Source organism: Dunckerocampus dactyliophorus, chromosome 13, assembly GCF_027744805.1.
Source record: "Dunckerocampus dactyliophorus isolate RoL2022-P2 chromosome 13, RoL_Ddac_1.1, whole genome shotgun sequence".
Lineage (NCBI taxonomy): Eukaryota > Metazoa > Chordata > Actinopteri > Syngnathiformes > Syngnathidae > Dunckerocampus > Dunckerocampus dactyliophorus.
The window spans coordinates 3809858-3833545 of NC_072831.1; the positions used below are offsets into that span (position 1 = coordinate 3809858).

Sequence of the window (23688 nt, forward strand, 5' to 3'; positions counted from 1 at the left end):
AGATGAGAAAGGTTTTTGATAATTGGGAGGCAGGGAACCATCCATCCATCCATCCCTGACGCTTCTCCTGTTTAGGGTCGCGAGGGCATGCTGGAGCCTATCCATGCGGGCGACAGGCGGGGTACACCCTGGACTGGTCGCCAGCCAATCGCAGGGCACATATTAACAAACAACCATTCACACTCACATTCATACATATGGGCAATTTTTAAAGTCGCCAGTTAACCTAACCTGCATGTTTTTGGAGTGTGGGAGGAAACCAGAGTACCCGGAGAAAACCCACAAACGCACGGGGAGAACATGCAAACTCCGCACAGAAATTCCCAAGGGAGAATTGAACCCAGGTCTTCCCTATCTCCAGGCTGTTATTGTGTTGGCCGACATACTAACCACTAGACCACGGTACGGCGTGCAGTAATACATAGTAATAATAAGGTAATAAGTCCAGTCCTGTCCAGTCCAGTCCTTCCACGACAGGAGATATGCGATGTTACACATATCGGTATCGGTATCAGTTGATTTCGGAATCGGAAATTGAGAGTTGGATAAAATCGGCATATCAGTTATCGGCCGATTACCGATTACTGGATTGAAGACAAAGTGGGCGTTCTGTGGCTGTGTTTTCCACTGACTTTAGAGTGTTGGTGCCTGAGAGGTGTCCTTCCGGGGCATTTTTCGTAAGGCCCTTCATGCACGTATTAAGGCCGTCAGACATGACACCACCACATTAAATGAGCTCATCGTCCTGGCAATATGCGTGGATAACCGTCTACGAGAGCGAGACCAGGAGCACACCGAGGAGGATCGAGCCGTCGGGGCAATACCTGCTTCTTTGTTGAGACCGATACCGGTCGAGGACGACATGGACACTATGACCACCATCTTGTCTACCCTACCTCCGAAGGATCTCATGCAGCTGGGGGGTCGTTGCCTAATGACAGCAGAGCCGTCACACTGGTGCTGACTACACCTCTGCCTCTACTGCGTGTCTCCTGATCACTGTATCGGCCAGTGCACCATCCGGCGATCTCGCCAACCTGGATCGCCTCCCAACGTCATGATCGCGATTCAACCAATATCACTCCAGAATCAACCCCCTAACAGGGATAAATCCACTCCTGCCAAGTGTCAGTATTCCAATCTGGAGACTGTCAGGAAGGCTAGGACACACAGAAACCAGAGACTTCAGGTTTCCGGTATTATTACTGGGGGGATAGGAGTGCACACATCTCCGCACTTATAAATTCAGGGGCCGATAATAGCTTTTTCGACGCGGATTTTGTGACCAAGCATGGGTTTGCTGCTATTAAGTATTAACCTCCCTAAAGAATTCCATTCCTTAAATGGGTGCCTCTTGGTGGTGGAGTTACATCACACTAAACCTTTAACACTCCGGCTCTCAGGTAACCATCAGGAGACCATTCGGTTCTTTGTCATCCCCTCACAGTCCGCCCCTGTAGTATTGGGCGTAACACAACCCTTCAGTAGATTGGAATTACATGAGTATTAACAGTTAGGGGGGTTATTGGTATTGCAGCTGCCTTCGCTCCACGGTACCCGTTAAAGTTGCTCCTGTGGAGAACATTGACCTATCTAAAATACCGGCTGAGTATCATGATATTAAGCAGACATTTAGTAAGGATAGGGCAAAGAATAAACCGCCTCATCGCCCGTACGGTTGTGCTATCAAGTTGCTTCCAGATGCTCTGTTACCTAGTGCCAGATTTTACGTGTCGGGACCGGAGCAGCAGGCGCTCAAGGAGTATATCTCCTCTTAGCATCGGGACGTCCCCCGTCATCCCCTTTGGGAGGCAGATTCTTTCTTTTTTTTTTCTCCTCTCCTGTCTAGCCTTTAAGGCAGGGGATAAGAGGGGGACAAAAAAGACAGAGACAAGGACAACAGCAGCAACAACAATTGTGACAATAACAGAACAACAGAAACAAACAGGGCTACATCAGCAAATGTCTGTGACGATGATAAAGACCCTGACGGAAAGGACAAAATAATAAACAACCACAATGACAATACTGCATTGAAACAGTCACACATAATAGTTTTGAAATTATTAACTATGATAGTGATCAGAATGACAATAACTGTAATGCACACCATTGTAAAAACTATAATCCTATTGCCAACATCACCGTCGCCGTCTTAAAACCAACAACATAATAACACCCCGGTTAACTCAGTGAGTAATGTGGGGAAGTATGTATGTACTGTGAGTGTGCATATGTACGTGTGTACAGGTATCTCTCTATGTTTGCAAGTCTTCATATACAGTATATGAAAGAGAAACTTAGAGAATCAAAATGTCAAAATGTGATGACGTCATATAAATTTAATCATTAAAAATAATCGTCAGAAACTAACTGTCAAAATATGATTGATGACTTGACACATCTGATGATATCATTTTTGGAGGAGGGCGTGGTGAGGGGTTGGGGGAAAAGGAAGAGACGTGACTTTGTTATTTACATTAGAATGTGGCTATTATTCTAGAGGAGGGTTGATGGGCGTGGTTAAGGTGGTGAGGGGGTGTGGAAATATATGAGATGTCTTATATAACGAGGAGGGTTTCAGTCAGACTATGAGTGACTGCTGGAGAAAAAAAAAATGGCGGTGTTCAGGAAAAAGAGTCTGCATCTTGACGGGGGACGTCTGGTGGTTAGTGAGTTTAGAGGTATGGGAGTAGTTCCCTTTGTGGAACTATACAGTTATGAATATATGGAACCAGAGGTTACGCAGCTGAGAATTTATTCTACTGAATTTCAAAAACTGAAGAGCTCCATTCAAGATTTCATCGATTACATGCAGCATGTGCACGACCAAGGGGAAGTAGGACTTACGAGAATGCCGCCAAGTGTAGCGGTGAGAACGGATTCGCTACTGCGTGAAGGGGAGGGATCTTTTTTCGTCGATTGTTCGAGATCACACATCTGGCTACTGGTGAGATATGGCTCCTCTGATGGCTGACTAGTGTTAAAAGGCGGATAAATCTGAACCCCGTTTTTGACAGAGAACTGGAGGCTGATGGATTGGCCGGGAGAGGCTATGTTTCTGAATTGGAGACTGATTCCGCGTAATCACGCATGCGGGTCTCCGCCTTCTACAAAGACCTCCCAGTCCTGCTTCTCTGACCCCTCCCACCAGAACCCTCCTACCAGACCCGCCTCCCACTAGGCCCTCCATCTACAAGACACGCCTCTCAGACCCGCCTACCAGACACACCCACTCGTTTTAAAATATAAATACAGAAGAAGTGGGAATAGAGAAAGTACTTTACTTAATCATGGCTGATTTTTCCTCAGACAACGCTCTGACCTCTCTTGGTGGAAACAACGTCGGCAGCAGCAGCACCAGCTGCAGCAGCTATGAAATCCGGGATGAAGAGCTTCTCAACTGGCTGTCAAACATTTCTCAGACATCTTCAGGACACGCTGAGATGTATAGGCCACTTTTCCACGGCTATCATGAGAATGATTCGACCCTTGTCACGACATGTGAAGCGCAAGAGTACCAGACCGATCCCTACGCGTGCATGGTGAAGGGGGACATAGCGCTCACCCCTGGTCGGATCACTGGAGGATCCATAGCCAGCCCCGGTTCTCCACACAAGGTGACTAAACGAGAGGTGGCAGAAGGCTCACCGATGTATACAGTCGGTTGTTTTTCCCAATCCCTCGACAATGGACAGAGCCATGGGGAGCTACCATGCGGACCTCCAGTACTGTTCATACTGGGGGGATAATGACAGCGGGGAAGAGGCAGCGCCTGCTCCAGTCTACACTGTAGGAGCACACAACGCGGTCCTGACGCCTCCAGACTCGCCCGCGCCTCTGTCTCCGATAGCGGTGAGTGGCGGATTTCTAGACACTGTAAAGGCGTGTGTGGCTAGCGCCGTACAAGTGGTGGTGCAGGAGCAGATAAAAAAAGACTGTTACGGCTGTGAAGTCGATCACCCTTCTCAACGTCAGCATCCCTGTCTCTATCCCCCAGAACCTGGATATTTCAACACTAACTTTAAACTGTTAACAGAGAATCTGATGACATGGGAATTTCTTCCAGCTCTCAAGTATACACTGGAATTACTTGGGTTAGACATACTGGATGCTAGAGTGGAAGGAGCAGCGGAGGCTTTTCTTTACGATCTGAAGCCTGAAGAAAACATTCTGGAGAAAGTTGCTGAGATCAGGCGCGCCTACATAGAAGACGACACGGATAGGGAAGATCTGCTGCAGCGTTTCCTCGGTTTCTGGAATCCTTAATTCATCAAAATGGGAAATTATTATTTTAAACCACCCCCTAAACCAGTTGACAGTTTTCTTTTAAAACATGCAATTGCTAATCGGATCAATGATGCATCGTTATATCTGGCAAGCGGGGATGTCGATACAAAAGACTAGGAGCGTTTTGAAAGAGTGATGGCCATTGTGAGGGATAAGGGTCCTTTAGACCACTGGGAGAATCTGGTGTATCTCGGGTCAGACTTAAACAGCGATGGTTTTGAAGCAACATTACGAGGCATTATCGGAAATATTTCTATGGGTAGTCTCAACTCTAGTCTTATGCACGTCTTGTATACCTATGTAGTCGATGTAGCGGTGTGTAAACTGAAGAATGCCGATAAAGTTGATGTTGATCAGTTGCTAAATGTAATACATGCTTTACACGCTTCAATTTTGAAAAAAAAAAAAAAAGATTTTTTGTTTTTTTGATTTAATATAAAACATGTATTGTAATCACTAACTGTGTATTCACTAATCATGTGTGGTAATCAATAAAGTTGAAGTCAAAACATTGTCGTATGATCTTTTCTGTTCACTAGTAGACATGACTTCAAAGAAGACAGAACGCATGCTGAAGAGTATATATTATGATCCTGCAAGAACTGGATCTTATAGTGGGGTTGAAAGACTTCAAAAGGCTGTAGAAGAGCAGACGGGAAAAAAAGTTAGCGGGGATGAAGTGCGAGACTAGTTGTCAGCTCAGGATGCATATACCTTACACAAAACGGCACGAAAAACTTATGCTAGAAATCGTGTTTTTGTTCCTCGTCCTTTGTATCAATTTCAAGCCGATCTATGTGATATGAGTGCTCTGTCTAAAGACAATGATCGGTTTAAATTCCTGCTTACAGTAATAGATGTATTTTCCAAGAAAGCTTATGCACGACCACTGAAAAACAAGACAGCCTTTGAAGTTGCAAAGGCTTTTGCTTCAATTTTAGCCCAGAGTGGTATTCCGGCTAAAATTCAAACGGATTCAGGGAAAGAATTTTTTAATCGACTCTTTGAAAAACTAATGAAGAAGTACAACATTCAACACTTTGCAACAGGAAGTGAACTGAAAGCATCAGTGGTGGAAAGATTTCACCGTACGTTGAAGGGAAAAATGTGGCGGTACTTCACTGCAAAAAACACTTGTAGGTATATAGACGTAATTCAAGATTTACTCGATAGCTATAACAACAGTTATCATAGTGGAATAAAAATGAAACCTGCGGAGGTAACCCCTAGCAAGATCTCGCAAGTGTTTGAAAATTTATATGGGACACTATCTCTGAGCGCAAAACCATCCGTATTTAAATTCAAAGAAGGAGACATTGTACGGATTTCAAAATACCGTGGAGTATTTGATAAAATGTATGAACAGTCATTCAGCGATGAATATTTTATAGTGAATGAACGTATCCCCAGAGTCCCTCCTGTTTATAAATTAAGGGATATAAGAGGTGAAATTCTGAATAGAACATTCTATGAACCAGAACTGCAGAAAGTGATAATTGGTTCTGACACTCTTTTCCGCATAGAAGAAATTTTAGACCGGAAAATTAAAAATGGTCAGAAGATGGTTTTAGTCCGGTGGCAAGGATGGCCTCGTCAGTTCGACTCTTGGCTAGCTGCTAAAGAGGTCGTTGAGCTCAGGAAGAAGAGAAACAAGAAAGACCAGGAAACAGCACAATGACAGGACGAGACTCTTTCTACGTGACACTACCGTCGAATGCCTGTAATGACATTTTCCCGAGCAATACCAGCTTGAACTATATGATAACATTGTCACAACCTATAGAGCTGAATGGAGCTTACGAGGTCGCTTTAGCTGAAATTATGTATTGTCATACATGGAATAATATACGTGGGGGTGAGAATGGTTATGAATTATTGGATCATTCGAAGCCAGCGAACCCTCCAATGTATATGAAAATTCCTAGGGGACATTATGACAGTATTGATCTAATACTGAGGGAGATAAATGCTTTATTTAAGTCAGTAAACATTGATCTAATTTTTCATTACAATTCTATAAACAGAAGAATTTATATATTAGGGAGTGCTAAATAATCTATCAAGTTCGAAGCGCCGCTGTCCTACATGCTGGGTTTTGAACCCGGTCAATGGATTAAAACAGAAGGAAATCCCGTGAGTAAATATCCCTGCGATATTAACGGCGGTCAATATAATTTTTTCGTCTATACCAATATTGTGGAAGCACAACATATCGGAGACTATGTTGTTCCCCTTCTAAGAATTGTTAAAAAGGAAGGATCTTACGGTGATCTGATCACTTTCTCCTACAACCGCTTACACTACGTTCCTGTCAATAAACAGCGCATACAGGATATCCAGATTGAATTAAAAACAGATTTAAATACCCCGATTCGATTCACATACGGGAAGACCATCTGCAAACTACACTTTAGACCGGTATCAAAGATTTGATCTGAATTCAACAGAATAACGCAGAATGAATTCGCAAAGATTTGTGGATTATTATGTGAATCAGGCTGGAGGCGGATCACTCAACGGATTTGTTGGTGCCCCGGTTCTTTACGGCAGGGGATTTGGTTCTATGCTGAGTAGGGCATTCAGATTCGTCTTGCCTCTTCTTAAATGTGGAGCTAATATTGCCAGGCCGCATTTGAAATTTGCTGTGAGAGGGATAGCATCTGATGTTGTTGGAGCTGTAACCAGCCATATTGCCAATCGTCGACGTGACGAAACTCAGGACGGATCGGGACTACTACAATTAGCACGTGGAAGAGGAAAAAGAGCTCTAGCAGCATTATCACACGCTATACCAAAAAAGAAACGTAAAACCTCATCGAAAATACACCGGAAAGTTAAAAGTCAACGAGGCGGAGGGGATATATTTTAACCATGTCTCTTACACATCACCAGTGCACCAAATCAGAGCTCGACCTCTTTGCTCCTTTGATGACACAGCTATCTATAGATCAGACCAATTATGTAGAGATCCATCCTTTGAACTCTATTGCTGATCAAGAAGTGTTAGATTTCCTGATACCTGGAAACGGGAGTTTCTATCTAGATCTAAACTCAACACTACTCTATTTACGCCTCAAGATTACAAACGTCGATGGGACTAATCTCGGAAATGCTGATAACTGTGGAATAATACAGGACCCTCTAAATACTATATTTTCACAGGTAGATGTCAGTCTGAACGATGTTCTCATTAGCTCTTCGTCCACAACTCATCCTTACAGATCTATTATTGAAACCCTCCTCAACTTTTCACGACAAACATTGGAGAGTCAGTTTTCAGCAGGTCTGTCGTACAAAGACGATGGCGATGATTTAGATTCAATTGACACGACACCTGGCGGCCCCAACAAAGGTCTTATCAAGCGTACAAACTTCACTCGTGGTTCGCGACCATTCGAGTTAATTGGTCCCCTGCACAGTGACATTTTTTTTTCCGAAAGACTCCTGCTAAACAATGTGGATGTGCGATTGAAACTTGTAAAGGCTAAAAGTGCTTTTACACTGATGTCCGCTGCAGCTGACGAGTTCAATTTAAACATTCTGAGTGCTAGCATTTTTGTGAAAAAGGTGCAAGTCTCGCTGGATGTCATGCTAGGACATTCAGCCGCTTTAATGAAATCCAACGCAATTTACCCGATAAGTCGTGTTGTTGTTAAAAATTTTAGCATTCCAGCGCAGTCACGTGTATGTTCACAGGACAACTTGTATCTGGGTAGACTTCCAAAATATATAGTCGTCGGAATTGTCGACCACAGAGCATTTGTCGGAGCAAGGGAGCTGAACCCATTTAAGTTCCAACATGCAAATCTTGAATACCTATCTCTCAGTGTAAATTCACGCTTTATCCCTGCGAAACCTTACCAACCCAACTTTAATACACATCAGAGTGTTCGCGAATTTTACAATCTCTATCTGGGAACAAACAGACACCTCAGAGACGCTCCCCTGAGCATTGACCGCGAAAACTTTGAAAATGGTTACTCACTGTTTCTGTTCAATCTGTCAAGAGACGATGAAATGGACGCTGAAGCTCTCTCTCCTGCGCTACATGGAACATGCCGTTTGGATTTAAGATTCAGAATGGCGTTACCGAGAACTATGACATTGATTGTGTACGCTTGTTACGACAGTGTCATAGAGATAAACTCGAAGCGTCAGGTTCTGATCGACTACTAAAACTGGAGAAATGAACAACCATCAAATAGATTCTATCCTGAGACCGATCTTGGGCGAGACGTTTGGAGGGGTTTGGCCTAGTGATTTACTGCCAACTAAGATTGATAAACGACCGCGCTATCTCGTCGTTAACACCCATGACCAAACCCGTGAGGGTGAACACTGGGTGGGGATGATTATTGAAGCTGAACAAGACAAATCATGCTTCTTCGACAGCTATGGCCACGAACCGGATTTTATATTCTATCTTGAAAGCTTTACAACATTCCTCACTAGAAATTCTCATGAAATACGCTACAACAAACTCCAAGTACAAGATGACAACTCTGTGACTTGTGGCGCCCATGTTATTTTTTTCCTCTGTCAACGCTTTAAAGGACTCTCTTTTCAAGAAGTAATGAGGCTGTATTCTGATAATTTAAAAAAGAATGATGCTCTTGTCACCAAGTTTGTCAAGAAAAATGTTAAATGTATTTCACATGTGAAGACCGGTAAAACCTGTAATCAGAAAGCATGCTCTTTAAAACTATTTAATGAGTGTTATATCTGTTCTGAATAAATGCTCTTACTCCGATGTATAATTCCCAATAAATTTTTATTGGTAAAAAAAAAAAAAAACATACAGTCTGCATGAATTCATTTGTATCAAGTTAAATCTAACCAGTTGGAGGGGATCGGTGTAGACAATCGCCATTCAGACGCTGTAGGTGTATACAGCGGATTAACGAGATTCGGGCTGTCATAATCTCTGTCTAACGGTGATGCCGCCCCAGATTTTTTCCCCCCGCGTTTTCTCTTAATCCGTCGTATCTGAGGGCGAGGTTTACTCGTGGTATTGGAGGGTTTAAGTCGTAATTGCTCACGTGCGTGAAATTGTTTTTAAAAATGTATCCCATCCGCGAGGTACGGTCCGTCCGTGGAATGGACGGTTTGTCAGAGTTTTCATTAAATCAAAAATATGAGACCCTTTAATGAGGTTGTCCTGCACAATTATCTCGCCTGAACGGTTCCATCGTAGAAGGTCTGAATTACGAAGCTTCTGTAGAATATATGCCGCATTTTTCCGATTGCGTGATCCTATGTTGTCTAAAATCTCTTTTTCGATGTTGTCAGGACGTTCTTCCTCTTCAACCTTGACATAGTCACCTCATCTTCACCTGCTTTCTCTGTGGGTGTAGTAGGTAGTTTCAAAAGTATTTCACGACTGCGACTCTCCTCCTTTCTGAGTAAGGCCAGATATTTTTCAAGTAGATCGTTATAATGTAGTGACTTGCTGTATGCGGGTCCAGGTTGTTTTAACAGACGTTCCATTTTCTCTTCCAAAACATGCTGAGCTTTCTCGCTGATGTTTTCTGCATGCGTCTTCTTCTGGGTTAAAGTCTCTAGTTGATGGGGGGAAATCATGTACATTTTACTAAATGATACCATGACGATGGTCTGTGTCTATCTCCCACCGGTAAACAAACTGGTTAGGAGTGGGATTGCTGCTCCTAATAACGCCCCAAGGAAACCACCGGACTGTGTCAACACCTTACGCTTATGTTTTATGGCAGTTTTACGGTTAGCAAAGAGTTTGATGATTTTTTTCTGCTTTTTTAACCTACTGTACTGCTCGGAGGATAGTGGGATGTTCCCCTTCAAAACATTCAAAGCTATCTTACAGACTGCCAGGACGAGATCTTTCGATGCATGGCTTAGAAGACCCTGTCTCTCTTTTGGTTTTAGACTGAGCAGGGCTGTTAAAATGGGGAGGTTTCTTTTAATCCGCTTTGACATGGTTTAAATCACTTTTTATACTGATACACTACAGGCTACTCGTGTGGAAGTATGCCGCTTCTCAGTCGGAAATGTTCTGGACAGTCGGGTCTTAAGTCCACGATTAAATATGAGTAGGGGTCTTTAGTCGCGTCATTAAAACTCTGAAGAAAATATTCTCTTCGTCCGGGGGAACATTTGCTGAGCCAGAATTCTAATCTGCAGTTTATCATGAGGCGATTTGAAAAGGACCATATAATTAGTGTTTAAACTAATAGTTCTGCTATGTTTTCCTTGATGAAACAAGTTTTGAACTAGAAAGATTACAGATAATTTTCGATGATGTCTATACATTGTAAATGCCTTCATTAATTCATCATGATTCGCCCCAACGTCCATGCAATCATCGACAACTAAAAGACTGTGCTGATTTGATGGAAAAATATTTTCATCTGTCAAAGAGTCAGGGATTCCTTAAATAAATTTAATCTTTACATCTCTAGCCAATTCATCATACATGGGTTGGTAGGATGAATAGCTCCAGATGATTCGATCGGGAACTCTGGAAAAAGTATCCTTCATATTTTGGAGTACATGTTTCACAAAGAACGACTTCCCACTTCCACTTGCCCCTACAAGGAGAGCGGTGAATGGAAGTTTGAAACGAGGATCAAAATATACTTCTTCCATGTTACGCATCTGCTGTTTCTGTAAACTGGCAACCTAAATAACCAGAACACTGATTTTATTCACAGACATCAAGATGTAAACACAAACAAATGAAGAAGGGTTTATTGATATAGCATATGTGCATATATGATTTACTACAGATTACATCATGACTAAAAATACAGAATACATCTTCAAGAAAAACACAGAATACATGATAAATAATATAAAAAACAGAATAGAAATACAAAGCAATGATAGAAAAGTAGGGTAGAAAAGTCATCAGGTCATACCGTCATAAATCTACACAGTCCTTTTCAGAAATTGCTGCCGTTTCATCCCGGAACTAATAACCAAATGGTAATGTTTTTCCATCTGCAAGGAGTCGTCTTTTATCATGGACAACTGCGAAGTTGATTATGCGTTGTTTATTAGTGAGTTCAAAGGCTTTCATATTGCATGTAATTTTATTGTATTGTGCAGAGATTTCACGCCGATTGTCCGGCTCTCTGAGATATCCCTCTACCAGATCTGTGAGGCTGTCAAAGTTAATTTTTTTACAGTTTTCATAATTTTGTGTAATCCCTTTAGCACGTAAAGTCACCTTACCCTGTTGTGTGAGATAGGCATACGATTTGGGACCCGCAGCGCTCCAGTTGCTTATGTAGTCTCCATGATCTAATTCTGATGTCAAATCTCCGAGATAATTACCGAGTGGAGGGTTATATTGATCAGAGGGGGTGCTTGTGTAAACGATAGAATCAGTGTCACAGTACAGAACACAATCTTGGAGCAAATCTAATTGCTTATAAAGTTCAAGTCGTGCATAAGAAGTTGTGAACGCCGCTAGAAAAATATTTGCGTCGCCTGGGGGTAAGACACACCTAGAATTATGGCGCCATTGAACAAGTGCAATATCGTCATTTATGAAGTGAAACTGTGAAATGTCGTACTTGCTAGAAAAGAGAAATTCAAAAAAGCGTTGCGGTGTGCTCACCAGACTGGTTGAGAGCTGGTTTGATCTTTGTGCTAGTTTTCCCCAGAGACAATTTAGCAGTAGTTTGGCAATCTGTCTTTTTGCAGGGTTGTAGACAATTTTCTCCGGATCGAGATCGATACCTTGCTTCTCTTTATAGTCACGGATGTAACCCTGTTTAGTCTGAAGAGTTTCAACTCCGGTAGGGTAGCCCGACGCCTCTTGCTTCTGTTTAAGGAAAGTGTAGATATAGTCTTTAAACAGCACATCTGATTTCTCTTCGAAGTTCCATCTTTCGTAAATTTCAGCCAGAAAATACCCCTTTCGCAGTGCCTCAATTACTTCTATCGTTACCCACACCCCTTGGAGGGCCCGTTCTTCATCATTGTGTGTACAGTCAGTAATTTGATTGTTCATGAGTGCACATAATCGACACAGTGTGAAAATTAATTTCCCTTTGTCGTTTCTTATAGGCAGTACAGGGAAAATCAGTTGACGTGGAGGGTAAACTTTAGCATGTATTAATCCAAAGTAATTTTCAATGCTGTCAAAATCCTTTGGAATTATTTTCGGATGCCCTAATGGGTAGTGAAAATGTGCATTTACAAACGGATACAACGATGTGAAATCAACGTAATTTACACGCTCACCTGGGCTGACAACATGGCGGAGACGGATAGCAGCCGTACGGCCTCCATATAAGGCTGCTCTGGGATCTAAAGGAATTGGTTCTTGAAACCTCTCTAAGAAAGATTTAACATTCGGGTCTGTTTTTTTCTGTACACTCCATTTGTGTTCCCACTTGATCACCACAGTTTGCACCTTGTAATCGTTTTGTAATCGATCCAGCCTTTTCGCAGCGTCAGAGTACACCTCGCTAAAACAAGTCTTTGACAATGGAGAAACATCACTTCCCATATACTGTAACACTTTGGACAGCCATGAAAATAACAGCCTAGAAATTCAAAGACAACTTTCCCTCCATTTAACTCTCCATATCCATCAACTGAATAACGCCCAAATTTAACTTCACCTCCGTTCAAAGCATGTCTTATTGAAATCCCCCGTGAGAAGGCCTCATACTCAAGCCACTGTATAGACGCATGTGAGAAAGCCTTGCTGTTTGTTTTGTAATTGTTAGGACAGGGAATCGCGATTGTATTGGGTTTTAAAAATTTTGTTTGAAAGACATTCAAAGCTGCTGAAGCAATGGTCACACTGTCAAAAGGATCACAGTCGGTTGTTTTTATGAATTCATTACGGAAATTGCTTGCACCCTCGGCTAAGATTTCAACATCATTTTCACAGTAAGATACTAACTCTGCATCATAGTCAAACTACTGATCTTCGACAGTCTGATACCAGTTAAGGAAATCCTCTCTTTGTTTTGGACTCATTTCGTCAGATGAGTACATCTCGGCCGGTGGATAGCTTCCTCTATAGCCATTTTTTGAAAGATCGGTAAATCTGTGTGGGAAGTAGCCTTTTTTAAGCTGTGTCTTACATCCCAACGCCTTGGAAAAGTCTCTGAGTGGGATAGGAATAAATGAGAACGAGTCAATAAATTTAAGTTGAAAGTCATTATCCAGAATCAGGATTATTTTACTCCCTTGTGCTATCACAGACGGTGACAAACCTTGAGTTACATAAGCATTCAAGATGATATGATGATCAAAACATTTGCCAAAATGGGAAATGAAAGTTGTCTGTTTATGTTTTTTCTGTCGGAAATGGAGAAGAAATTTTAAAGCGCATGAATGCCCCTTCCAGACACGGAGCTCACCATTAAGTGACTGTGCCACTACAAGCACCGGAAGATGGGTTCCAGTGGTTTTAGAAGTCTCAAAATCAAAAAATACAATCTTTTTTTCATGTATTTCTTTTACAGATTTGATTGGTTTTGTACGCATGTAACAGACATGTTTATCTTCGCCGCTTTCAATCATAGAGTTATTAGCTGATGTCTGCTCTAACTCATTGTTACGAGACGACAATGTTGTTTTAGGTTGTTTACAAATTGTGCACATCTTGATAGCACAAGTATGCTCTTTAGGATCTCTGATAGATGTGTAGTACAATGATTTACATCTAGGACATGTTTTATTGGTCTGACACTTGCTGGCCATCTTTTTGATTTTCGGATGCCATTTTTTCTCGCGATGACGTTCGTAGCATTGTCTATTTGTACAGAATCGATTGGAATCAGCACAGTAGGTTTTTTTTAATTAGACCCTGTTTACAATCTGTGCAACAGATGTTGCAGCTTTTTTTCACAGAAATGCTTATATTGACACTGATACACAATGTTGACAATGTTTACAGAAAAACTTCACACCTAGAAATCCCTTAATATTATTTATCCCGTAAAAATGATTATTGTGTAAAAGCAGATACCGTATTGTGTCTCGTTCGGGTGTTCCTGTTTGAAATGTAACCAGGTTGTTGTTTTTTTCTCTGTCAGATGATTGGTAAAAGATAACAATTTTACACGCTAACAGCTCCTCAAATTTGACATCATTGAATGTGATCATTGTATCAGCAGTCAGACCTGCTCTGGTATGGATGTCACAGCCTGCATTTATGGCCTCCATAATCGTCAATTTGGGATTTGTCAGTAATGCCAGATTTACAGCAAAACATGTTTGATCAGGATTGGGGAGTACAAATAAATGTCGTGCTTTTTTCTTCACAATTTCGCTCACAAGACATGATTCAATTCGTCTCTTACCCCCTCCCCGCGGAGGCTTCACAAAATTGACAATTAGCTCAAGCGATCCATCGGTGAAAACAGACTCTGGACTAATCTGTCTAAAAGTTCCTGTAATTGTGACACTGTCCCCTCTCCATAACGCACGCTCATTGAGACATCGTCTCGCAAATGATCAGCACGCAGATTAACTTGGATAACGTCATTTGGTTGGACATCAGCTCTGTGAATCATGCTTGAAATCCTATCGCAAAAACCATTTGTGACATTCAAATAAAATTCACGAAAATTGGGAATTGCCGATGGTGATGGAAAGCGAAGGAAAGAGCGAATCTCAACATTATTAAATCTTTCACGGTTTGTGACATGCATGTCATCACTAGTGCTAGGTGCTGGAACATTAACAGCCGCACTATTTGTGTTGTTTATCCCCATAGATGTGGATTGACCCTCATTACTCTGATTGATGACGCTCTCTGTCTGTTCACCCTCGCCCCCAAGCCCCACCTGATGACCTCTTTCCAGAATGTTGAGTGCATCACAACACTGACTGTCTGATGGAGACCAAGGGTCATCTATTTGACTGTTGAGTGCATCACAACACTGACTGTCTGATGGAGACCACGGGTCATCTATTTGACTGTTGAGTGCATCACAACACTGACTGTCTGATGGAGACCAAGGTCCTGAGTCAACATTGCTTTGCGATACGGGCGAAGGAACGGGGGAGGAGTATCTGTACATTTGGAGTAAGGAAATTAGCTCATCAGGGGATGGAAGAAAAACTTCTCCCCCTCTTTCACGAGAATCATGCCGAGCCTGAATTGGGCTATTTTGGGGAGAAGGCTGATTAGCCCCGCCTTCGGATCTTTGACAGTTGATCTCTGAGATCAACTGGAGAAGATGCTCTCTAATTTCAGGGGAATTGTTGTGATCTGATTCTGCACTGCTATGCGGAACGGGGGAGGGGTATCTGTACATCTGGAGTAAGGAAATTAGCTCATCAGGGGATGGAAGAAAAACTTCTCCCCCTCTTTCAGGTGAATCATGCCGAGGCAGAATTGGACTGTTTCGGGGAGAACCCTGATTAGCCCCGCCTTCGGATCTTTCTCGGTTTATCTCAGAGATCAAGTGGAGGAGATGCTCTCTAATTTCAGGGGAATTGTTGTGATCTGGTTCAGCCATTTGTCTTTATCACCCAATCAAAAATTAGTCTTCAAATTGCAACTTGCGATGGACTCTTTGTGGCAGTGTTCTTTGTTCACGAGTGGCACGTCTAGCGTTAGCTGAATATGAATTGACGGAATGCCTGCGTCTAACGTTCTGTCTAAGTTGATTATATATATTCTCAATCATGCGGCGATTTAAACATGCTATATCATACATGTATCTTCTGAACACTTGTTCGACAATTAGCACAGAGGTGTTGAAATCCACTGTTTCAATTCCATCACTGTTTGAGACTATATCCCTCTGATTTAGAGCTTGCATGTCAACATATTCACTTTCACTATCTGGAAAATAATGATATCTTTCCTGGTTGTAGACTCCAGCGTCAGATGTCTCCTCCTGTCCCGTTTCTTGTCCCACATCGGACTCTGCTGTGTTTTCCTCGAATTCTGTGTCGTTTTCTCCCTCTGTCACATCCAGCGTTGAGGGCGTCAGTGGCGCAATCCCTATAACAGAGCAGACTCTGTTATTCATCAACATTTACACAGTACATACAGAGATAATTGTTGACATAAATATGAATTCATCAAAACCGACACACATTTGTTTAACTTACCGTGACTTGAATTTGGACTTGTAAACCCCACAATAAAATGCAGTGGGTTTTGGACCGGCGGTGTTAAAGTGTTTTCCACGAATCCCAAAGTGTGTCCCCCAACTGCCCCGTCTATCGTAGAGGGATCGCCCTCTGCAAATCCTGTGTCAGAGAGGATCTTGTTAGTCATCAGCATTTACACAAAACAAAGAGATAATTCCCGACATCAATCTGTATTAAACTAAACCTACACACGATTGTTTACCTTGTGCCTGGTTTTGAGGCGTTATAAAGTCCACATTAAATCCCTGCATTGGGTTTTGGACCGGTGACAATAGGGCCACTGGTGGCGGTGAAGTCAGATCGATCACTGGAAATCAAACATACTCAATTTATTTTATTTTCCCCAATATATATTATATAATCAACATCCTTGCTCGCTCTCTCTCTCTCTCTCTCTCTCTCTCTCTCTCTCTCTGTCTCTCAGAGGTAGAGAGACATGCACACACACACACACACACACACACACACACGCACACAGGCACGCACGCACACACGCACGCACGCACGCACGCACACGCACCCAGAGAAACATAAACTTTAAAGAAATTTCTTTCAGCTACAGGATTTGAAAACGTACCTTCAATTGGTGAAGATGCAGCTTTCCTGTAAGTAGAAAAAAAAATTTGCCTTTCAGGCTAAACACCCTAGATAAATTATATACAATATGAAACTTACGTACATGCAACAGCCCATGTCAATGTCCGATGTCTTGTAGTCGTCTCCAAGCTCTGTGTTCAAACTCTCTGTCTTGACGTTGTTCGCTGATTTTAGCGAGTGATCTGGAAACCTACCGTCGACACTTGCCTTTTATTCCATTTTATACAATAGGGGAGGAATGTTTAAGTGCCAGATATGTTTTTTAAAGCCTCAATCACAATGTCTTTTTTTATACAAACCATGAGGCCCCCGGGATTGATTAGAGTTAGCTAAAAAAGACCCCCACAGATCAGTCCAAAGAAACCCCCATCTACTATAAAAATGGCGCGAGTATTAAAATGAACTCATGTGAACCATGGGCCCCCGCTATTGACACGGGAGCCATGAGGCCCCCGCTATTGATTATAGTTACCTAAAAAACACCCCCATCAGATATGTTTTTTAAAACCACAAGCACATTGTCTTCTCCCTTGGGAAAACGAGACACCCTATTGATATTATATATTTCACACACCCGAGACAGCGCCCCCCCATTCTTTCTTTTTGCTTGAGAGACCCCCACAGATCACGCCCAGGAAATCCCCATCTACTACAAAAATGGCGCGAGTATTAAAATGATCTCATGTGAACCACGGGGCCCAACCTAATGATCATAGTTACCTAAAAAACACCCCCATCAGATATGTTTCTTCATCGCCCCAAGCAGATCCTGTTCCCCAGGAAACATGAGACCCCCACCATTCTTTCTGCTTGAGAGACTCCATACACTAAACCCAGAATGCCCCCACATACCCCCTCCCCTTCCCTCCACAGCCAGTGAGAGGTGTCTCCCACAAAAATGGCGCGACTATTAAAACGATCTCATGTGAACCACAGGGCCCCTGCTATTGACACGGGACCCATAAGGCCCCCGCTATTGATTATAGTTAGCTAAAAAACACCCCATTCAGATATGTTTTTTAAAACCTCAATCACATTGTCTTCCCCTTGGGAAGTCGAGGCCCACCTTATTAATAATATATACCGCACACACCCACACACTCAAGAGTCACACACCCACACATCAGCCCCCAAGAATCTCCCCCATACCCCCTCCCTTTCCGCAGCCCTCTAAGACCTGTCTACTCACAGTTTTAAAAAATGATGTCATCAGATGTGTCAAGTCATTAATCATATTTTGACAGTTAGTTTCTGACGATTATTTTTAATGATCAAATTTATATGACGTCATCACATTTTGACATTTTGTTTCTCTAAGTTTCTCTTATGAAGGTGCGCGAGTGGGTGAGCGTGAATTGTCACTGAAAATGCATAAAAGGAGAGGGGCCCCCCTCCACTGCCCAGAAAGCCCCGCCCCAAAAAGCCACCAGGCCCACAGGGACGATTGCGATTGCATTGGTAAATTGTGTCGTCGTGGTTTTGATGTTTGTTATTGTTTTTAAAGGCAAAGAGTAATTTAAGTGCAAATTCTGCAGCTTTGCGGGCACTGTGGCTGAGTCGGTCAAAGTGCCTGTCTCGTAAACAGGAGATTCTGGGTTCAAAGCCCAGCAGTGCCTTTAGGCTGTTTCCATGGCTCCTTCACGGCTACTTTTGAAACATTTCAAACCATGTTTTTCTATGAGAATCCTTGTTGCGTTGAAGAAAATCCCATCATTTCTGAAGGCAATAATACCCTGATCAATTTGGACACGACCGACCTACCGACTTCCGGCTTAGTCGAGGCAGAATATGTGAGCTCGCCTTGGACTGAGAAGATGTGGATGGAGAAAGAAGCTCCTGTCCTGAAATTGCCACCTCTAAGCTCCACTTACATTTGAAGTGCCCACTTGGACAAGCCAAATGTCTTCTGGACAAAAGTTCCACAGTCAGACGAGCAGTCCCTGTTCAGGTGACCAGTGATAGGCTCTGAGATTCATCTGCGAAGACCTCCTTTTAGCCGGCAAAAGACAAGGGCAACCCGCCCAGCCTGGTTACATTTGAAGAACTGAGGCCTGACTGGAAAAGCGGAAATGCTGTGTTGCAGCTGAAATAGCTCAGTTGGGAGAGCGTTAGACTGAAGATCTAAAGGTCCCTGGTTCAATCCCGGGTTTCAGCACAGTTGAAATGTTGTTCTTGCCTTGCCAGATCATTTAAAAAGCCTTGCTGAACGTGTCTCTGGTTAATGAGTGACACAGATTTCGTTCTGAAAATCCAGCGAACGTTCGGGGAGCTTACGATCCAAACACTACAATGGCACAAGTTGATGACGCCAAGGTGATATTTGAAAGCCCAACAGTGGCTCGGTTGTTTCCATGTTTGACGAAAATCCCATTTTTTCTGGAACTGGTCTTGTGTGCTACAATGCTCAGGACAAAGGCCTTGTCAATTTGGACAATAGCTGGGCTCAGACTATTGACAATGTGTTCCAAATCAGGACCAAAGAGGCAGGCTTTGCATGTAGGTGAAGCAGCCTATCATTCACCGCCTGAACAGGGACTTGAACCCTGGACCCTCAGATTAAAAGTCTGATGCTCTACCAGCTGAGCTATCCAGGCCGCTCTTTGACATTAAAAAGTCACGTGACTGAAATTTTCTGGCATACAAGTGGCTGGATTTCTGGCTTCGCCATGGACATGCTCCCGAAATTGCCACCTATAAGACAGGCTTAGGTTGGACACTGCCCACACGGACTAGCCAAACACCTTCTGGGTAAAAGATTTTATGGTCAGATAAGACAAAGGTTGAGCCAGTCACTGACACATTCGACTTTTGATCTGAGTGTCCAGGATTCAAGCCCCTGTTCAGGTGACCAGTGATAGGCTCTGAAGTTCATTTGCCAAAGCCTCCTTTTTGCCCCCAAAACACAGGGGCACCAGGAACGGGACTGGTGCCCCTTCTTACATTTGACAGGCTGAGCCCTGACCTGGAAAAGCCGAAAACCCGTTCCACAGCTGAAATAGCTGGGAGAGCGTCAGACTGAAGATCTAAAGGTCCCAGATTTCAGTACAGTGCTGTGTCCTTCTTGACTCGACAGAGGAACTGAAAAGACTTGTGTCGCCCCACACACAACCGAAGTGTCTACCTCACATGCATATATTGCCAGCTGATGTATGACATCAGCTGTCACGGACCTTACCGTCATTCTGGGAACTCATCCTGATCTTGGGAAACCACTGATATGGTATTTATAGATATGTATTTCAACTCAAATCCTCAAATAAAAAAAACCCTAATCACACACACTTAACGTAAAAGGAGGTGACCGTCCAAGACGCAGAAGTCGGTCCCACCAAGACTTGAACTTGGATCACTGGATTCAGAGTCCAGAGTGCTAACCATTACACCATGGAACCGGCGATAGCAAGTGTCTGACATTGTCTGATCCCCAAGTACACAGTGTCAGACTACGATAAAGTTGACAGCATTCCATTATTTGATCGTTTTTTAGGGAAATTACGTTAAAAGGTTATAATCAAGTCAAAAGTCAGCCTATACAGACGGAGGGTTTGTCCAGGAGTTGAACCTGGGACCTCTCGCACCCGAAGCGAGAATCATACCACTAGACCAACAAGCCCTTGGTAGCTTGAGAGAGCGGCTGTTTGTTGCTGAGCATTTCGGCCGAAACGACAGGATTCCCTTGGTACCAAAATTGACATGATGCGATTGCATTGGTAAATTGCGTCGTCGTGGTTTTGACGTTTGTTATTGTTTTTAAGGGCAAAGAGTAACTTAGGTGCAAATTCTGCAGCTTTGCGGGCGCTGTGGCTGAGTCGGTCAAAGTGCCTGTCTCGTAAACAGGAGATTCTGGGTTCAAAGCCCAGCAGTGCCTTTAGGCTGTTTCCATGGCTCCTTCACGGCTACTTTTGAAACATTTCAAACCATGTTTTTCTATGAGAATCCTTGTTGCGTTGAAGAAAATCCCATCATTTCTGAAGGCAATAATACCCTGATCAATTTGGACACGACCGACCTACCGACTTCCGGCTTAGTCGAGGCAGAATATGTGAGCTCGCCTTGGACTGAGAAGATGTGGATGGAGAAAGAAGCTCCTGTCCTGAAATTGCCACCTCTAAGCTCCACTTACATTTGAAGTGCCCACTTGGACAAGCCAAATGTCTTCTGGACAAAAGTTCCACAGTCAGACGAGCAGTCCCTGTTCAGGTGACCAGTGATAGGCTCTGAGATTCATCTGCGAAGACCTCCTTTTAGCCGGCAAAAGACAAGGGCAACCCGCCCAGCCTGGTTACATTTGAAGAACTGAGGCCTGACTGGAAAAGCGGAAATGCTGTGTTGCAGCTGAAATAGCTCAGTTGGGAGAGCGTTAGACTGAAGATCTAAAGGTCCCTGGTTCAATCCCGGGTTTCAGCACAGTTGAAATGTTGTTCTTGCCTTGCCAGATCATTTAAAAAGCCTTGCTGAACGTGTCTCTGGTTAATGAGTGACACAGATTTCATTCTGAAAATCCAGCGAACGTTCGGGGAGCTTACGATCCAAACACTACAATGGCACAAGTTGATGACGCCAAGGTGATATTTGAAAGCCCAACAGTGGCTCGGTTGTTTCCATGTTTGACGAAAATCCCATTTTTTCTGGAACTGGTCTTGTGTGCTACAATGCTCAGGACAAAGGCCTTGTCAATTTGGACAATAGCTGGGCTCAGACTATTGACAATGTGTTCCAAATCAGGACCAAAGAGGCAGGCTTTGCATGTAGGTGAAGCAGCCTATCATTCACCGCCTGAACAGGGACTTGAACCCTGGACCCTCAGATTAAAAGTCTGATGCTCTACCAGCTGAGCTATCCAGGCCGCTCTTTGACATTAAAAAGTCACGTGACTGAAATTTTCTGGCATACAAGTGGCTGGATTTCTGGCTTCGCCATGGACATGCTCCCGAAATTGCCACCTATAAGACAGGCTTAGGTTGGACACTGCCCACACGGACTAGCCAAACACCTTCTGGGTAAAAGATTTTATGGTCAGATAAGACAAAGGTTGAGCCAGTCACTGACACATTCGACTTTTGATCTGAGTGTCCAGGATTCAAGCCCCTGTTCAGGTGACCAGTGATAGGCTCTGAAGTTCATTTGCCAAAGCCTCCTTTTTGCCCCCAAAACACAGGGGCACCAGGAACGGGACTGGTGCCCCTTCTGACATTTGACAGGCTGAGCCCTGACCTGGAAAAGCCGAAAACCCGTTCCACAGCTGAAATAGCTGGGAGAGCGTCAGACTGAAGATCTAAAGGTCCCAGATTTCAGTACAGTGCTGTGTCCTTCTTGACTCGACAGAGGAACTGAAAAGACTTGTGTCGCCCCACACACAACCGAAGTGTCTACCTCACATGCATATATTGCCAGCTGATGTATGACATCAGCTGTCACGGACCTTACCGTCATTCTGGGAACTCATCCTGATCTTGGGAAACCACTGATATGGTATTTATAGATATGTATTTCAACTCAAATCCTCAAATAAAAAAAACCCTAATCACACACACTTAACGTAAAAGGAGGTGACCGTCCAAGACGCAGAAGTCGGTCCCACCAAGACTTGAACTTGGATCACTGGATTCAGAGTCCAGAGTGCTAACCATTACACCATGGAACCGGCGATAGCAAGTGTCTGACATTGTCTGATCCCCAAGTACACAGTGTCAGACTACGATAAAGTTGACAGCATTCCATTATTTGATCGTTTTTTAGGGAAATTACGTTAAAAGGTTATAATCAAGTCAAAAGTCAGCCTATACAGACGGAGGGCTTGTCCAGGAGTTGAACCTGGGACCTCTCGCACCCGAAGCGAGAATCATACCACTAGACCAACAAGCCCTTGGTAGCTTGAGAGAGCGGCTGTTTGTTGCTGAGCATTTCGGCCGAAACGACAGGATTCCCTTGGTACCAAAATTGACATGATGCGATTGCATTGGTAAATTGCGTCGTCGTGGTTTTGACGTTTGTTATTGTTTTTAAGGGCAAAGAGTAACTTAGGTGCAAATTCTGCAGCTTTGCGGGCGCTGTGGCTGAGTCGGTCAAAGTGCCTGTCTCGTAAACAGGAGATTCTGGGTTCAAAGCCCAGCAGTGCCTTTAGGCTGTTTCCATGGCTCCTTCACGGCTACTTTTGAAACATTTCAAACCATGTTTTTCTATGAGAATCCTTGTTGCGTTGAAGAAAATCCCATCATTTCTGAAGGCAATAATACCCTGATCAATTTGGACACGACCGACCTACCGACTTCCGGCTTAGTCGAGGCAGAATATGTGAGCTCGCCTTGGACTGAGAAGATGTGGATGGAGAAAGAAGCTCCTGTCCTGAAATTGCCACCTCTAAGCTCCACTTACATTTGAAGTGCCCACTTGGACAAGCCAAATGTCTTCTGGACAAAAGTTCCACAGTCAGACGAGCAGTCCCTGTTCAGGTGACCAGTGATAGGCTCTGAGATTCATCTGCGAAGACCTCCTTTTAGCCGGCAAAAGACAAGGGCAACCCGCCCAGCCTGGTTACATTTGAAGAACTGAGGCCTGACTGGAAAAGCGGAAATGCTGTGTTGCAGCTGAAATAGCTCAGTTGGGAGAGCGTTAGACTGAAGATCTAAAGGTCCCTGGTTCAATCCCGGGTTTCAGCACAGTTGAAATGTTGTTCTTGCCTTGCCAGAT

At 43.4% G+C, this 23688-nt stretch overlaps 9 non-coding genes across 9 annotated transcripts; 4 read left to right on the plus strand and 5 right to left on the minus strand.

The window, feature by feature from the left end:
* The first annotated feature begins 18540 nt into the window (after positions 1-18540).
* On the plus strand, positions 18541-18614 carry trnat-cgu (transfer RNA threonine (anticodon CGU)). The gene has a single exon. It is a non-coding gene; the product is annotated as a tRNA-Thr (tRNA).
* Positions 18615-19080: 466 nt separating this feature from the next.
* On the plus strand, positions 19081-19153 carry trnaf-gaa (transfer RNA phenylalanine (anticodon GAA)). Its single transcript has one exon. It is a non-coding gene; the product is annotated as a tRNA-Phe (tRNA).
* Positions 19154-19519: 366 nt separating this feature from the next.
* trnak-uuu (transfer RNA lysine (anticodon UUU)) lies at positions 19520-19592 on the minus strand. Its single transcript has one exon. It is a non-coding gene; the product is annotated as a tRNA-Lys (tRNA).
* Positions 19593-20318: 726 nt separating this feature from the next.
* On the minus strand, positions 20319-20390 carry trnaq-cug (transfer RNA glutamine (anticodon CUG)). The gene has a single exon. It is a non-coding gene; the product is annotated as a tRNA-Gln (tRNA).
* Positions 20391-21332: 942 nt separating this feature from the next.
* trnaf-gaa (transfer RNA phenylalanine (anticodon GAA)) lies at positions 21333-21405 on the plus strand. Its single transcript has one exon. It is a non-coding gene; the product is annotated as a tRNA-Phe (tRNA).
* Positions 21406-21771: 366 nt separating this feature from the next.
* On the minus strand, positions 21772-21844 carry trnak-uuu (transfer RNA lysine (anticodon UUU)). Its single transcript has one exon. It is a non-coding gene; the product is annotated as a tRNA-Lys (tRNA).
* Positions 21845-22570: 726 nt separating this feature from the next.
* trnaq-cug (transfer RNA glutamine (anticodon CUG)) lies at positions 22571-22642 on the minus strand. Its single transcript has one exon. It is a non-coding gene; the product is annotated as a tRNA-Gln (tRNA).
* Positions 22643-22791: 149 nt separating this feature from the next.
* On the minus strand, positions 22792-22863 carry trnap-cgg (transfer RNA proline (anticodon CGG)). The gene has a single exon. It is a non-coding gene; the product is annotated as a tRNA-Pro (tRNA).
* A 721-nt stretch (positions 22864-23584) lies between these two features.
* On the plus strand, positions 23585-23657 carry trnaf-gaa (transfer RNA phenylalanine (anticodon GAA)). Its single transcript has one exon. It is a non-coding gene; the product is annotated as a tRNA-Phe (tRNA).
* The last annotated feature ends 31 nt before the right edge of the window (positions 23658-23688 follow it).